Source organism: Schistocerca cancellata, chromosome 8 (assembly GCF_023864275.1).
Source record: "Schistocerca cancellata isolate TAMUIC-IGC-003103 chromosome 8, iqSchCanc2.1, whole genome shotgun sequence".
Classification (NCBI taxonomy): Eukaryota; Metazoa; Arthropoda; class Insecta; order Orthoptera; family Acrididae; genus Schistocerca; species Schistocerca cancellata.
The window spans coordinates 272,569,307-272,585,170 of NC_064633.1; the positions used below are offsets into that span (position 1 = coordinate 272,569,307).

Genomic DNA, 15,864 nt, shown 5'->3' on the forward strand with positions numbered 1-15,864 from the left:
TTCAACAGGATGGTGCTCCACCGCACTTCCATCATGATGTTCGGCATTTCTTAAACAGGAGATTGGAAAACCGATGGATCGGTCGTGGTGGAGACCATGATCAGCAATTCATGTCATGGCCTCCACGCTCTCCCGACTTAACCCCATACGATTTCTTTCTGTGGGGTTATGTGAAAGATTCAGTGTTTAAACCTCCTCTACCAAGAAACGTGCCAGAACTGCGAGCTCGCATCAACGATGCTTTCGAACTCATTGATGGGGACATGCTGCGCCGAGTGTGGGAGGAACTTGATTATCGGCTTGATGTCTGCCGAATCAGTAAAGGGGCACATATCGAACATTTGTGAATGCCTAAAAATTTTTTTTTGAGTTTCTGTATGTGTGTGCAAAGCATTGTGAAAATATCTCAAATAATAAAGTTATTGTAGAGCTGTGAAATCGCTTCAATCATTTGTAATAACCCTGTAGTATATTTAACGAACTATTTCGTAGCTTAGAAGCCACATCTTTAGGTTACATTTCTTAAATTAGAAAGCAGCATTCGCTACAAATAGACACAATCAATCATGAAAAATATCCTGATGTTCAAAACGCATGGGACACCTCCATGTGTCCAGTCGGTCCTCCTTTTACCAAGCGTAGTGCAGTAACTCGACGTGGCATGGACTCGACAAGTCGTCCGAAGTCCTCTGCAGAATTATTGAGCCAAGCTGCCTCTATACCTGTCCATAATTGCGAAACTGTTGCCGGTGCAGTATTTTGTGCACAGACTGACCTGTCGATTATGTCCCATAAATGTTCCGATGGTATTCATTTCGGGGAATCTGGGTGGCCAAATCATTCGCTCCAATTGCCCAGAACGTTCTCCAAACCAGTCGCAAACATCTGTGGCAGGGTGACATGGCACATTGACATCCATAAGAAGTCTATCGTTGTTTGGGGGCATGAAGCCCATGAATTGCTGCAAACAGTCTCCAAGTATGAGATTTTCACTCTGCAGCAGAGTGTGCGCTGATATGAAACTTCCTGGCAGATTAAAACTGTGTGCCGGACCGAGACTCGAACTCGCGACCTTTGCCTTTCGCGGGCAAGTTGACTTCTAGCAGTACCTGTGAGGACGGGGCGTGAGTCGTGCTTGGATAGCTCAGTTGGTAGAGCACTTGCCCGCGAAAGGCAAAGGTCCCGAGTTCGAGTCTCGGTCCGGCACATAGTTTTAATCTGCCTGGAAGTTTCAGTCTCCAAGTAGCCGAATACTACCAGACGACACAGCCATTCCATGTAAATATAGCCCAAACGATTACCGAGCCACCACCAGCTTGCAAAGTGCCATGTTGAAAACTTAGGTCCACGGCTTCGTCTGGTCCGCGCCGCACTCAGACCCTACCATCCTCTCTTACCAACTGAAATCGTGAAATTTCCGACCAGGCCACTGTTTTCCAGTCGTCGAGGGTCCATCGATAAAGCCACAAGCCCAGGAAACGCACTGCAGGCTGTGTCGTGCTATTAGCAAAGGCACTCGCGTCGGTCATCTGCTGCCTTAGCCCATTAACGAGAAATTTCGCCGCACTGTCGTAATGGATGCATTTGTAGTTTGTCCCACATTGATTTTTACGGTTATTTCACGCAATGTTGCTTGTCTGTTAGCACTGACAACTCAGCGGAAATGCCGCTGCTCTCGGTATTTAAGTGAAGGCCGTCGGCCACTGCGTTGTACGTGGTGAGAGGTAATACCTGAAATTTGGTATTCTCTGCACACTCTTGGCAGTGTTGATGTCGGAATACTGAATCCCCTAACGATTTCTGAGATGGAATGTCCGCGGCACCTAACTCCACCTACTATTCCGCGTTCAAAGTCTGTTAATTCCCGTCGTGCGGTCACGCCGGAACTTTTTCACATGGCTCACGTGAGTACATGGCAGCTCCGCTAATGCACTGTCCCTTTATACCTTGTGTACACGATTCTACCGCCATTTGTATATATGTATACCTCTATCCCATTACTTTTTCCATTTCACTGTAGAGCAAATTAGTTACTTGTTAAATCATGATATTAAACTTGTAACATGGACAGGATCGTATATTCCTTGTCTACGAAGAAATGAGCATTTAGCGATTCGGCAGGTAAACAGAAAGCATGGATCCACGATTCGTCAAACGTGTCTAAGAAATTTTTTTGAAACTATGAGAACCGTCAAGAAGTATCCGCCCAAACCAATTGGCTGGAACACTCAGTCAAAAATTATTCGAAAAAGACGACTGTAGGCCGAACGTAGCTGGTTAGCCATTACATGGAAGCTCACAATCTAGCCAGCCCATTATAGGTTGTATGTCCTATTTATTCGTAGCCGCCGGCCAGTGTGGCCGAGCGGTTCTAGGCGCTTCAGTCTGGAACCGCACGACCGCTACGGTCGCAGGTTCGAATCCTGCCTCGGGCATGGATGTGTGTGATGTCCTTAGGTTAGTTAGGTTTAAGTAGTTCTATGTTCTAAGGGACTGATGACCTCAGATGTTATGTCCCATAGTGCTCAGAGTCATTTGAACCATTTCTTTATTCGTAGCCGAACAATGTTAGGTCCTGTCTACGTTGCAAATTTAACGTCATGATTTAATCTATGAAGCCGGTCCTTAAATTATTTACAAGGGAGTAGTTTTCATTAAAGATTTTACAGTGAATCTCTGGCAGCCAGCCATGTACTGTCGTTGGTTATTGGGAGTATTTCGACAGTGGTTCTCGCTGCTGTTATCGTGTGACTCACGGCGACAGAAGGACTCGCTCGCACCGTACAGGTAAGGCGCTTGTACACAGGAGAAAAAGATATCTAAGTCTGAAAAAAGAAAAAAAAAATCCTGATTCGAATCTGGCTAGTGGTACCTGCTTTTTTACTTTTATTTTAATTCCATATCCATAAAAAACGGAAACGTTAATTTAGAAGTATTGACATACAACTTTTTAATAAAAATAATACCTTTATTTTTTACTAGCGGTCGTATGAAAGGAAATTAAAATTTGATATATACTAGGGAAAAGCTGTGGTTTTAAATGAAACAATTACACGAATGATGCTATTCAATCGGTAGAAATAAAAGAAAGCTGTTTTTTAGTTGATATTCCGCGTTTGTGTTGCAATTTTTAATTTATTCGACATACTTCCTTTTTTATACTATCTGTTATTGCAACTAGATGAATGTCATTTTTATTAAAAATTATGCACCAATATTTGTTAATTAACATTTATATTTGTCGATAAAAATGCAGTTTTAAATACAAGTAAAAAATCGATGGTACCAGTGACATTCGAACCAGGGACTTTACGATTACTGAGCTATTTCGCCACACACTCACCTATCGGAGAAGATTTTAAAAAGCTACAGAGAGCTCCGAAAATGCGGTTAAAGGCGCTGCAGTCTGGAACCGCACGACCGCTACGGTCGCAGGTTCGAATCCTGCCTCGGGCATGGATGTTTGTGATGTCCTTAGGTTAGTTAGGTTTAACTAGTTCTAAGTTCTAGGGGACTAATGACCTCAGCAGTGGAGTCCCATAGTGCTCAGAGCCGGCCAGCTCCGAAAACAACTGCAGGTTATTAAACTTGCAGTCGCAGGACATCCACCATGCGACACTGTGATATGAAGCATCATATTAGGCACTGTTCTCTGGAGTGTGGCTCTGAGGTGGAACGCAGGTCTGTGGAACACCGCGGAGGAAGAGTGGTTTGTGAAGACAGAGTCCGTCACAGCAGCACGACGCAATTTTCGACGCAGATTTGATCGACTTGATGCTCCTAGTCGCAGCAATCTGTTGCTGTGTGTGTCGAGATGGAACTGAGCAGGAAAGTGAAGATGCTGGCTGTCCTCGTTCAGTACCACACACCGTGAAACGTGTACGGACGCCATCCTGCGTAGACCTCAACGGTGCGGTTCGTGGAAATCTGTCGAACTTGCGTTGGCTAATAGCAGATGATGATGATGATGATGATGATGATGATGATGGTGATGATGATGGTGGTGGTCTGTGGGGGGCGCTCAACATCATGGTCATCAGCGTCCGCCATCAGCTGTATCCTGCACGACGATCTTCACTACCATGCGTACAAAGCGTTCATAAGCTTAATGAAAAGACCAAGAAGATGAGACCTCAATTTTGTACTGAGTTCTTGGAGCTTCTGAAAGTTGAAGAGGACATTTTGAACAGGTTACTGATGTTAGTTGAGGAGCATTTCCACTTCTCTGGTTACATAAACGAACAGAACTGTCGCTTCTGGGCTGCACACCCTCCGTGTGAAATGCTAGAATGTCCAGTGAACAGCGCACAAGCGACAAGATGGTGTGCCGTTTCCTCCGAGTGCATTATACGTTCGTGTTTCATTTTAAAATGAGGACCATACTGTAACAGTAAATTCTGAGCGTTACATAGCCATGATACAAACATTTCTGCGTCATGAAGTCAGCATGATGGAGCAAGAACCCATAACGTACGTCTTTCTATGGGAGTCCTGGATAAAACATTGCCAGGCAGAGTCATCTTTCGCTTTGGAGACATCCAACTGGCCTGCTCGTTCGCCCGACCTGACTATCTTTCGTGAGGCCAGCTTGAACAGAAAGCCTATGAGCAATGCCCAACCAGCTCGCGACGAGCTAAAAGATCGAATTCGTAAGTGCATTCGGGAGATTTCAAACGATATACTGCGGTGAGTTGTGTTAACTCTTCCAGACAGACTACATGAAAATGTTTCTCACAGAGCTGCATAGAGTTGAGTACATAGTAAATGGTAGGATTTGCGGTAGTATTGTTAGCATTGATAGCGAAAGAAAAATGAATGTTTACGAGAGAAACTAAGAGCCGATGGCCTCTCTCCCCCTCCCCCCCCCCACGGCCTCCTCTCTCTCTCTCTCTCTCTCTCTCTCTCTCTCTCTCTTTTCACACAGTTAGAACCGTACATAATTCAGTGTAGTATATTGCATGTTTTGCATCCTTACAGAATATAAATTGCATTTTATAAGTAACAAAAGTTAGTTGATCGCGTAACTTCTTCGCTTTTATACAACCAAAGAAATTACTTTTGATGCAAGTGCAGTTTATATAAAATCATTGATGTTATTTTATACTCAATAAAATGTTCATCATGATCAAAGGCAAGAGTTTTTCTGTTGTTATTGACAAATGCAAAAGTAGTTTATCGATGAAAGCAGCATGCTTGTTATAAGTTCGACGAAATATTCAAGCGATGTTTGTTATATTTTTGTTTTGTGGTATGTTTAATTTTAGATTTGTCACAGTAACTTACGACTTCTAGCGCTATATGATAAGTCTGTTTTGTTTTCTTTATTTTTATTACATCATGTGTCTGTCTGACGTCACGAATCAACAATTTTCAAATAAAAACTGAGCTAAACATTGACAGTTTCAATCTTGCTATAAATACTGTTTATTTTTAAGTAATAAGCAGAAGGATAGCTATGTAGAACAAAAAAAAATATGTTAGGTTACCTGGCCCTTTATGTATCCTCACTCACTTTCTGGAATGTTCATCGCTTCCGTTTTTTGGGGAATATACTAAGATACTGATCGCATATGTAAAGAAAGCTATCGTTATGAGGCAACGCCCGATAGGTATGTAACACACCTAACGTACAGTAACGCAGGTACCACAGCTGCTAGCAAGCCTACCGAAGTTTACCGTTACTTGTGATTGTGTACAGCAGCACACTGTAGATTTACAACTTTAGCTTTTTTAGCAAGGTAGACGTTACCTACTAATTCTCCATAAGAATATAATGTATATAAGAAAACAGTAAAAGTGTGAAAAGGATACGTGTTCTGAGGGTTCCCTACAAACTAAATGATTTATACAGGTAGTTCATCTATAGGTTTAGATAAGCGAGTATAAAAATGTTTGCCATAAATGACCGTATCTTTTGACCGCATTGGCTTAGAAGCCTTAATTTTTTTCATCGCTATGGGTCTGTAGTCTTTAGTATTTGACATGAACTTCAACTTCGTACCGCTACGCATTCCTCAGAAAAAGATATCTTAGCAGACGAAGAGACAGATAAGCGGATAACAAATGGGAAAAAAGTAATATAGCTAAAGATGAACAATTCTTTGATTTTTTCCCCTTTACATGTACTGTGAAGCACTACCTTTTGCCAAATTTAAATTCCATGATTCTAAGTCAACGGGAAGTAACCTGTAGGTTCAGATGAGTGCGCTTGCGCATATCGAAATATGTGAGATAAATGGCCGTGTCTTTTAATTGCACTGACTTACAAACTTAAATTTTTTACACCGCCGGGATATCTTAGACATTAGTATTTGACATAGGTTTCACTGTATAATTCTACCTGTTCCTAAGTAAAAAAAAAGGAGTAACAAACGAACAACAAAGTGATGCTATTAGGGCACCGTTTTTACCGATTGAGATATGGAACCCCCCCAAAAAAGACATATTTACCCTGAATTGTTGATTATTTTCAAAGCTATCAGATGCTTCTGACGCACCCTTTATGACAGTTTAGTAAGTAACAGCGCTCGGAAACGTTCTAATCTTCAAAGACGAATTTTCTGAATTACGTCTTACTGTTTTGGGAAACTGATCTTCAGGTACTGACCTACAGATCCTATACCTAGGAAGAGAATCGAAGACGGTCCATAAGGTGTCATAGCTAGATAAACTTTAGACGGTTCTACGACAGATGTACATCTGAGAAGTCAGCTGCATCTGCGCAGACTCAGGCACTACTGGACACTGTTTACAGTCTCCATGTCACGCCAGTTAAAACATGTTGCTACTGCTGTTGTTGCGATAAAAAAAAAACGTAAAGTTGTCACCAAACCGAAAGTCGCTTATAACACCGTGATGGCAGCTTATCGCGCTCGGTTTTAGGAGCCAGCGGAATTCAATGTTGACAGTACGTGTTGTCTTTCTCTGCATACTGTTCTCATACCTTCGTCTCGAGTACGACGGTACGCCGTAATTTTGTCTTCTTAACGAACACAGGTCGCAGTTTTGCAGTATTAGGCACATTGATCGAAACTTTATAGTTTTTGCTCTCTTTTCGTTTTCCCACAACTCTTCCCCACCATTTAACGACAGGAGAATTGTATCCCTCAGACAGCGTTCGTTCCTGGACGCGCATATACTTAGCAGTTTTGATGCGTAATATCTGACACGCACTGCACAGTTCCGTCTCTCCCTGCACCGTCTACAGTGCGCTAGCGTTCGTCGTGCCGAGTGGCCCATTCCATTTCTTTGCGTTCACGCGCGGCATTTCGGCAACTGGTTTACGCCCGTTCCTCTTACGAGCACCCAACTCATTCCCATTTCTGACGATAGATGGCGGCAACAGCAGCTCGAGAGGCGGCGAGAAGAAAAGTTAGTTCATCTTTCTTTTCAAGAGTGGGAACTAGTGCCGTTCCTCGCGATGAATTACAGCGTCAGCTTGTCCTGGAAGTTTTTACGCTTTATCGTCAGAAACGCTTTATGAAGAGAAGTGCGTTACAACGGATGTGTCTCTCCTTTTAAGAAACAAATACGTCATCTTCTTCCTAATGCTCCTCGGAATTATAAACCGAGTTGTATCTCGCGGAAAAAGATGCACTCGTGCGCAGCTGCAGAGGTGTGTAGCATGAGGCTCATTGTCACGTTTGCCAACTGCAGTACATAATTGTGGCCAGAATCTTTGTGTAAACTGTTAAATTAAAGGTTTATCGTAGCTATCTTCAGGGATTCATAAGAGTGCTGTGTAGAGAATACAAGACAGAGGGAAAAATGACACATATCAGTGGATACAGCATCTCTCCAAGTTTCGATTCGCAGTACGCACCGAGACGTAGTTGCTTAGCGCACCACGAGGGTGCAGGTATATAGACACGTATCCACTCCATACTGTCGTGTCGAATAAGCTCACGCCTGCATATAGGGAAACCAATGGACCAACCTGCGAAGCGGGATGCAGTCTTTGCGATTTGCCGGGCAACAGCAGCAACTGCTGCTGACTGTAGACGCGCATTGACGTTCGACGCGATACAAATTGTGGCCATTAAATCTTGGAGATATGCCCTACCCACTGAAATGCTCCTATTCGCAGTATGTCTTGTAATTTTGTACAGTCGTCTTGTGGACATCCAGAAGTACTTCTGAACAACATTTTACACTGTCCAGTCACATTAATGTGTCCACCTATCAAAAGCCGGAATTTGTAGGAAGAGACTGAATAATGTTCTGGAAAGTACCGACAGGGCTGTGGATGTATGACGAAGGTAGTGCCGGGGCTGGCTGCACTGGGTTTCTTGGTTGAGAACCCATGGCGTGAATAAACCGATCGAGGCGGTCCTTAGCGTGGGGCAGCCGCGCGGTCTGTGGCCCCCGTCGGAAGTTCGAGTCTTCCCTCGGACATGGGTGTGTGTGTGTTGTCCTTAGCTTAAGTTAGATTAAGTAGTGTGTAATCTTAGGGACCGATGACCTCAGCAGTTTGGTCCCATAAGATCGTACCACCAATTTCCAGGTGATCCGTAAGATTCTCGACTGGATTTGAATCAGGGGAGACTGTCGACCAAGGGAGTACAGTAATCTCATGCTGGTGCTCTTCGAACGACGCACGTACACTGCGAACTGTGTCACACGTTGCATTATCCTGCTGGTAGATGCCATTGTGCCAAAGGAAAAACAAGGTGCACGGTACACAAGAGCAGGTGAATACTTGTGCTCATCGTTTGTGCCTTCCGAAATAAAGTCATCCAAGGAACGCCACGAAATATTCCTTCCTCCGACCTGGACACTTCCGACGGTTACTGTACGGTGTTACTTTCAGTGCGATGGAGTATAAAACGTGATTCATCTAAAAAGGCCACCTGTCGCCACTCAATGGACGTCCAGTTGCAGTGCTGATGTGCAAATTACAGCATGTTTCGTCGGTGAACAGCTGTCGTCATGGGTGCATGCTCCACTCAGGAAGGCCCGTACGTAGCAACGTTCCCTGAACAGTGGTTGAGGAGACACTGTTGGTAGCCCCTTGGGTCATGTGGGGAATCAGCTGCTCAACAGTTGCACGTCTATTCGCCCCTACACATCTCTGCAGCAGTCGTTCAACCTTGACATCTATGGCCCCGTGTTGCAACCCAGGAGACTCGGTGCCGGTTTTGGATAGCACCATTTTGCCACGCATGGTATACTTTAACCATGGCGGCACGCCAACAGTTTGAAACCTTCCCGTCTTCTCTATATCTCTTTTGTTACGCAACCTTCCCTTTTACAATAACCTATGAAACCTTCCCTTAGCATTTCTACCTCTTGCTTAATAATAACAAATGAAATCTTCCCTTTGAAATTAATTCTCTTTCCCAATCTTCGCATACAAATTTAAATGCTGCTTATTAAAATTAATTTTCTGATAATTTCGACGAAACATAAAATGTGTCGTCGTCGTGGCCTTCAGGCGTTGCCTGCAGTAACCCAAAACTGTTCCTTGCCTTTTTACTGTTACTGGATCGCCATCTGACTGCTACATCAAACTGCGACATGAATATACTTACTCTGCTTTATTATACTCTATTAGCTGCTGGTGGGCTGTCATAATAAGTGGCTGTATTTATTACCAATTCTGGCGTTATTCTTTAATAGCAAAGCTGACGTTATTCTTCAATTAATTTGACTGAAGTTACGTAATTCACAGTTAAACTTTCTTTTTACAACAATAAAATTTTGTGAAATTTTACGTTGATGATTTTTGAGATGGATTATAATCAGTAATGCAATATTGCTGGCAAAAATTAATTATATTCTCAATGAAATTATTTTACAAACTTTCAAATGGGACTTATTTTTTACAATAATCTTACAACTAGCAATGCGCAAACATACCTTCAATAGTCTTGAGTTTCTCAAACAATTAATTCAATAATATTAGTTCCTCATATGATAATAGTTAGCTGATGTCTCTGTACATCCGTTTATAATCTCTTGTAAATGATAGCTAGTGCCGGCCGGTGTGGCCGTGCGGTTCTAAGCGCGTCAGTTTGGAACCGCGTGACTGCTATGGTCGCAGGTTCGAATCCTGCCTCGGGCATGGATGTGTGTGATGTCCTTAGGTTAGTTAGGTTTAAGTAGTTCTAAGTTCTAGGGGACTGATGACCTCAGTAGTTAAGTCCCATAGTGCTCAGAGCCATTTTTTTTATAGCTAGTGGCTGGCAGGCACACCGCTCCTCTCAACCTCTCGCTACAGACCTGCTACCAACTCGCTTCACATCTCGCTTACTACTGACTTCCTACGAACGCGAAAGTGCTGTCTCTCCTGCCAACAATGCTTTCTGGTGCAGAAAATCGCTGCTACCATTACAAAATGTATCAATGCACGGTCTTTTCCTCTCTTTTCTTAAAATGTATCCATACGCTGTTTCTCCCGCCCTTTTTAAAATTATGTCAATGTGCGGTCTCTCTTGCCAACAATACTACGACAATTATTTCCAACATGACAAATATTAATTATTCCTACTTAATCCTATTAATAAAATATAAACATCTTTCATAAATTGTGGTCTGACAATATACAATAGAAATAAACACGTCTCACAAACTGAGCCATTTCTGAAATGAGACCTGCCGCTGTGGCCGAGCGGTTCTAGACGCTTCAGTCCGTAACTGCGCACCTGCTACGTTCGCAGGTTCGAATCCTGCCTCGGGCATGGATGTGTGTTAGTTAGTTAGGTTTGCGCAGTTCTAAGTCTAGGGGACTGATGACCTCAGATGTTAAGTCCCATACTGCTTAGAGCCATTTGAACCATTTCGTAAATGATTCCAACCGTGGCCCAAAAGTCAATAATCATGCCCTTTTGGTTTTCGGATAAATCGCTCCGTTTCCTCATTACGACAACGACCGCACTATTACCCACGTCCCTCCCTACACTCTTTTTATGCCCTCCACTGCTAGTACTGCCACGTTCCGTCTGTGAGTGTTTATTGCACGGTGACGTCGAACTTAGGTAGTGGTAACATTAATGTGACTGGACCGTGTAGTAACAGACGTGAAAGATTAAAGAAGGAAGACAGAAAGAAGCGTTACTGCTATGAATGGATGCTGGTGGTGGAGCTGAGGGCGCAGTTTGGGGTATAGGAGCGCGGCCGCTTGATCGTTGCGGGTTGTGCTTTTATTTTTGTTGGTCGGGCTGGGCCATCGCTCTGCTGGCGCTGGTATCGCAACTGGGTCGCACGTTGAGGCGTGTATCGCACTGGCCGTGCCGCGGCTTACGGCAATAAATCGCGCCGCCTACAATAACGGCTCATTAAAAAGGCCCGCCGTGCTAATCACGCGCTTGAGCCTGACGCATGACTCGCCCGGCTTTATCACCGCCGGCCAGCCAGCCGCCGCGCTAACTTACGTCTCTCTCTCTGCACTTCTCTCTCTCTCTCTCTCTCTCTCTCTCTCTCTCTCCCGCCCCCCCCCCTCTCACTCTCTCCCTCCCATTTCTCTATCTCTTTCTTCCTCTTCTACCACTATCCCGGTTCGTGCTCTCAGCCAGTCCCTCTGCTATTATTACAGCATTCATACTCTTCTGCAGCGGGCTAGCAAGCATTCACTGTCTACTGCGCAGTGTACTCGCTGAATGGGTTTCGCGGGAGGAAGCTAAATTTCTACGTACTTTGCTTGTTGGTCGGCAAATTGCACGTAGCACGAGTTTGCAGTACTCCCTTACACTGCAAGCAGCGGTATGCAATCTGACCTGTGCAGGAGTGGGTGCTAAATATCTGTCAGCGGCCCAGGATTCTTCCAGACAGCACAGCTTAGTCGGCAACAAAGAAATTGCTCATAGCTGAAGGTTATGCGTTGCCGTATTTGCTAAGTTGGTAGGTGATTTCGTTGCTGCAGTTGGCTGTTAAGTAACAGAGCATTTGACTATTTCTGGAAATAGTCTTCAATAGTTACCTATACAGTTTTACTCTCATAACATTTATTTTTCTTCACGAGTTTCAATATTATTTTTTTAAAAAAAGAAGAGGAAAAGAAATTCACACTATTTCAAAGCCCGCGAAAACGCGCCATTTGAGTCATGGGACGCTTGTGACGTTACTAGCTAGCATTCTGCTCCTGCTGTCGTAAAGCTCATTCACAGTGATACCTTGTTTAGGAATTTATGTTTCGGAAAAACGTTAAGGGTGTTTAGTAACACATTGTACAAACACATCTATAAAACTCCTAAAAATGGTTTCGAATAATCCAAAGATCGAGAAGATGCGTAAAATTTGGTTGCAACTCGCTCGTAGCACTCCAAATGAGACAGTGCTCATTACTTCTGTTTATTTCTGCAAGTACCACTTTAATGGACGCAACCACGCCATATGAACATGCTGTCATCTGTAGCGTAGCAGACAGCGTGCTAGACTGCTACTGTAATGTTCGCAAGCTCGATAGACATTCGAACAAAGTTCTTCCGGGTATTGTTTTGTCTTTTCCCCTCCTGGTCTCTTCACTTAATACTACTGTGTTTTTTAAGTTTACTTTATCCGTATTTAACTTACGTAAGAGTTTTAAATTCTGTACCATACTACATTTCTATATCCATTTTGAATTATTGGCTTCATTTTATACCTCATCAATTTGAGACGAATCTCACGGATGGTTTTACGAAACTGCTTCATGCCTGATGTAGCCCTTATTCTGAAGAATCTGAGAATTCATTTAACAGTTTCCAGCCACATTATTCTTTACAAACAAGTCGGTGAACACAGTAATTTGCCACTTTTAACTGTCTCCATTGAGCCTGTTGTAAAGTTGTATGATTGTGACAAAGAGAAAAATTGAACACCGCTTGGAACCTTCTGGGAAAGGAAATACGACCAGGATAGTATGATAAAAGCTAATCCTGCTTAATCACTTTTAAATCGTAGTGCTTCAAAGGCAGTTAAGTATGTAGTAGAAGAGCAGCATTTTAAGATTGTGTTACATCAACTGCATGCTTTATAGAGTTATTAGGCTGTTTGAAAATTTCAGTCCTCGCTTCCCACGCCCGGGTTCCCGGGTTCGATTCCCGGCGGGGTCAGGGATTTTCTCTGCCTCGTGATGGCTGGGTGTTGTGTGCTGTCCTTAGGTTAGTTAGGTTTAAGTAGTTCTAAGTTCTAGGGGACTGATGACCATAGATGTTAAGTCCCATAGTGCTCAGAGCCATTTGAACCACTTTTTGAAAATTTCAAACTCATGGAAAGAAGTACCTGGAAAACAGCATTAGTTCTGGGAACAACTACAGAAATTAATAATTAGTATTATCTTCTGTATGAAAAAATTTCCACTATGTTTTATTTTGCAGGCTTTCACAAGTTGCCCTGAAAAAACTAATCACGTTCAGTTTTAAGACAATTGTGCGACTTATTGCTTTGTCACAGTACTTCCGTTCCAGTCACTATGTAATGCAATTTTCATGTTTCCTATTTTCAGAGCAAAAAATTCTGTATTCCTTAAGAAGACGAAATTACGGCGTACCGTCGTACTGGAGACGAAGGTATGAGACCAGTATGCAGAGAAAGACAACACTGGTAACGTCGGCCAAGACTCTTGTAGCATAGCTTCGTCTTACCCCTAAGCTGTGACGTTCCCAAAGCTCCATCAAAACAGAGCCTTTTCGATCACGTGACCAGAACTTGAATTAATGATTTTTAAGCTTTAATTGCATTAAAATAACAGATATTTTGTGAGAATATTGACCGAAAATACTATTTGAGTGTTGTAATCGGTAAGAATAACGACAATCCTAGCCGTACTTTTAACAGTGGGGAAAAAGCCCATTTTAGTTATCAGCCAGTAAGCTACACTACTGGCCATTAAAATTGCTACACCACGAAGATGACGAGCTACAGACGCGAAATTTAACCGACAGGAAGAAGATGCTGTGATACGCAAATGATTAGCTTTCCAGAGCATTCACACAAGGTTGGCCCGATGGCGACACCTACAACGTGCTGACATGAGGAAACTTTCCAACCGATTTCTCATACACAAACAGCAGTTGACCGGCGTTTTCTGGTGAAACGCTGTTGTGATGCCTCGTGTAAGGAGGAGAAATGCGTATCATCACGTTTCCGACTTTAATAAAAGTCGGATTGTAGCCTATCGCGATTGCGGTTTATCGTATCGCGACATTGCTGCTCGCGTCGGTCGAGATCCAGTGACTGTTAGCAGAATATGGAATCGGTGGGTTCAGGAGGGTAATACGGAACGCCGAGCTGGATCCCAACGGCCTCGTATCACTAGCAGTCGAGATGACAGGCATCTTATACGCATGGCTGTAACGGATCGTGCAGCCACGTCTCGATCCATGAGTCAACAGATGGGGACGTTTGCAAGACGACAACCATCTGCACCAACCGTTCGACGACGTTTGCAGCAGCATGGACTATCAGATCGGCGACCACGGCTGCGGCTACCCTTGACGCTGCATTACAGACAAGAGCGCCTGCGATGGTGTACTCAACGACGAACCTGTGTGCACGAATGGCAAAACGTCATTTTTTCGGATGAATCCAGGTTCTGTTTACAGCATCAAGATGGTCGCATATGTATGGTGTATGGTGTATATTAGATCATAAAAATATAAATGTTTTTGATGAATACTAAAAATTAGTTAATCGTGTAACTGACGCGCTTTTATGTAATCAAAGCAATTACTTTTGATGCAAGTACAGTTTACAGGCTCATACATTTTTGTTATTTTGTACTCAATAGAACGATCTTCATCATGATCAGAGGCAAGAGTTTCCTGTTATTATTGCTAATTATGAAAGTTTTGTGTCAATTACAGAATTATGTTTTATGTGAGTTCGAGGAAGTATCGAATCGCTGACTGATTTATTGTTGTTTTGTGGATTTTTATTTTGCCTTTTTTTTGAGAAAGTTGCGTTTTCTAGTACTATGCGATGACTCTGTATTGTTTTCTTTATTTTTACTATAATATCCCTCTATTTCACATTACAAACCGACAATTTTCGAATTAAATCTAAATTAAACATTGACATGTTCAACTTGGCTGTAAATACCCTTTATTTTTAAGTAACAGACAGAAGGATAAATCTGTAGAAAAAAACATGCTTTGCCAGTATGAAGGGTTTCCGTGCGAACTCTGACGCGCTAAGCACTCGGCTACTGTAGCTGACTTTCTCAATGACTTAGTATTCCAAGTCTCTCTCTGAAGTTCTAAACCACTGACATTCGCAGAGCTCGAGCTAGTCTTACGTAATATGATGGACCCTAAGGACGAAAGAGCAGAAATGCACAGAAAGAAGTTGAAGGGAAGCTGAAGCAGAACGAGGAGGAAGAAAAGCACGAAGAAGTACAACATGTGGAGAAGAATTGCGCAAAAAGACTTTGAAGAGAATGTGAAAGGCGAGCAACAGGAGGTGGAGCAGGAATATGAGCAACATCTGGAGAAGAAGCGCATAAGATGAAGCTGAAGAGAAGGTGAAGCAGGAAGAGTAGGAGTGCGAGCAGGAGTGTGCGCAACATCTGGAGATGAAGGGCGTGGGAAGGAGGAAGTGAGGAGAAGGCGGAGAAGTGGGGATAAGAGCAGAGCGCACATTTGTCGTATCGCAAGGAAGGAGAGCAGCAATGTGCTATTAAACGCTGGCCACAGGAGCGGAGGAGAGGAGAGAGAGAGTTTGGGCGGAAAATGAGGGTGTTCCGGCGGCTGGCTTTGGGCCGTAAGCCGGGCCGCTTCTAATGGTATTCGCGGACGCGGGGAGACAGTTAGCGGCTTATCCCGGCAGAGAGGCTGCGAATCCGCGCAGCTGCGCTCCCCGGGGGCCGCGCAAAGAACTGGGCCAGCAGCAGGCCGCCGCCGCCGCTGCCGCCGCCAAAGCGCGCGCCGAGCCCGCCCGACGACTGCC

The 15,864-nt window shown here is 43.6% G+C and overlaps 1 non-coding gene across 1 annotated transcript; it reads left to right on the forward strand.

Annotated features, from left to right (window-relative positions):
* Positions 1-1,132: 1,132 nt before the first annotated feature.
* Positions 1,133-1,207, forward strand: Trnas-cga (transfer RNA serine (anticodon CGA)). The gene has a single exon. It is a non-coding gene; the product is annotated as a tRNA-Ser (tRNA).
* Positions 1,208-15,864: the final 14,657 nt, after the last annotated feature.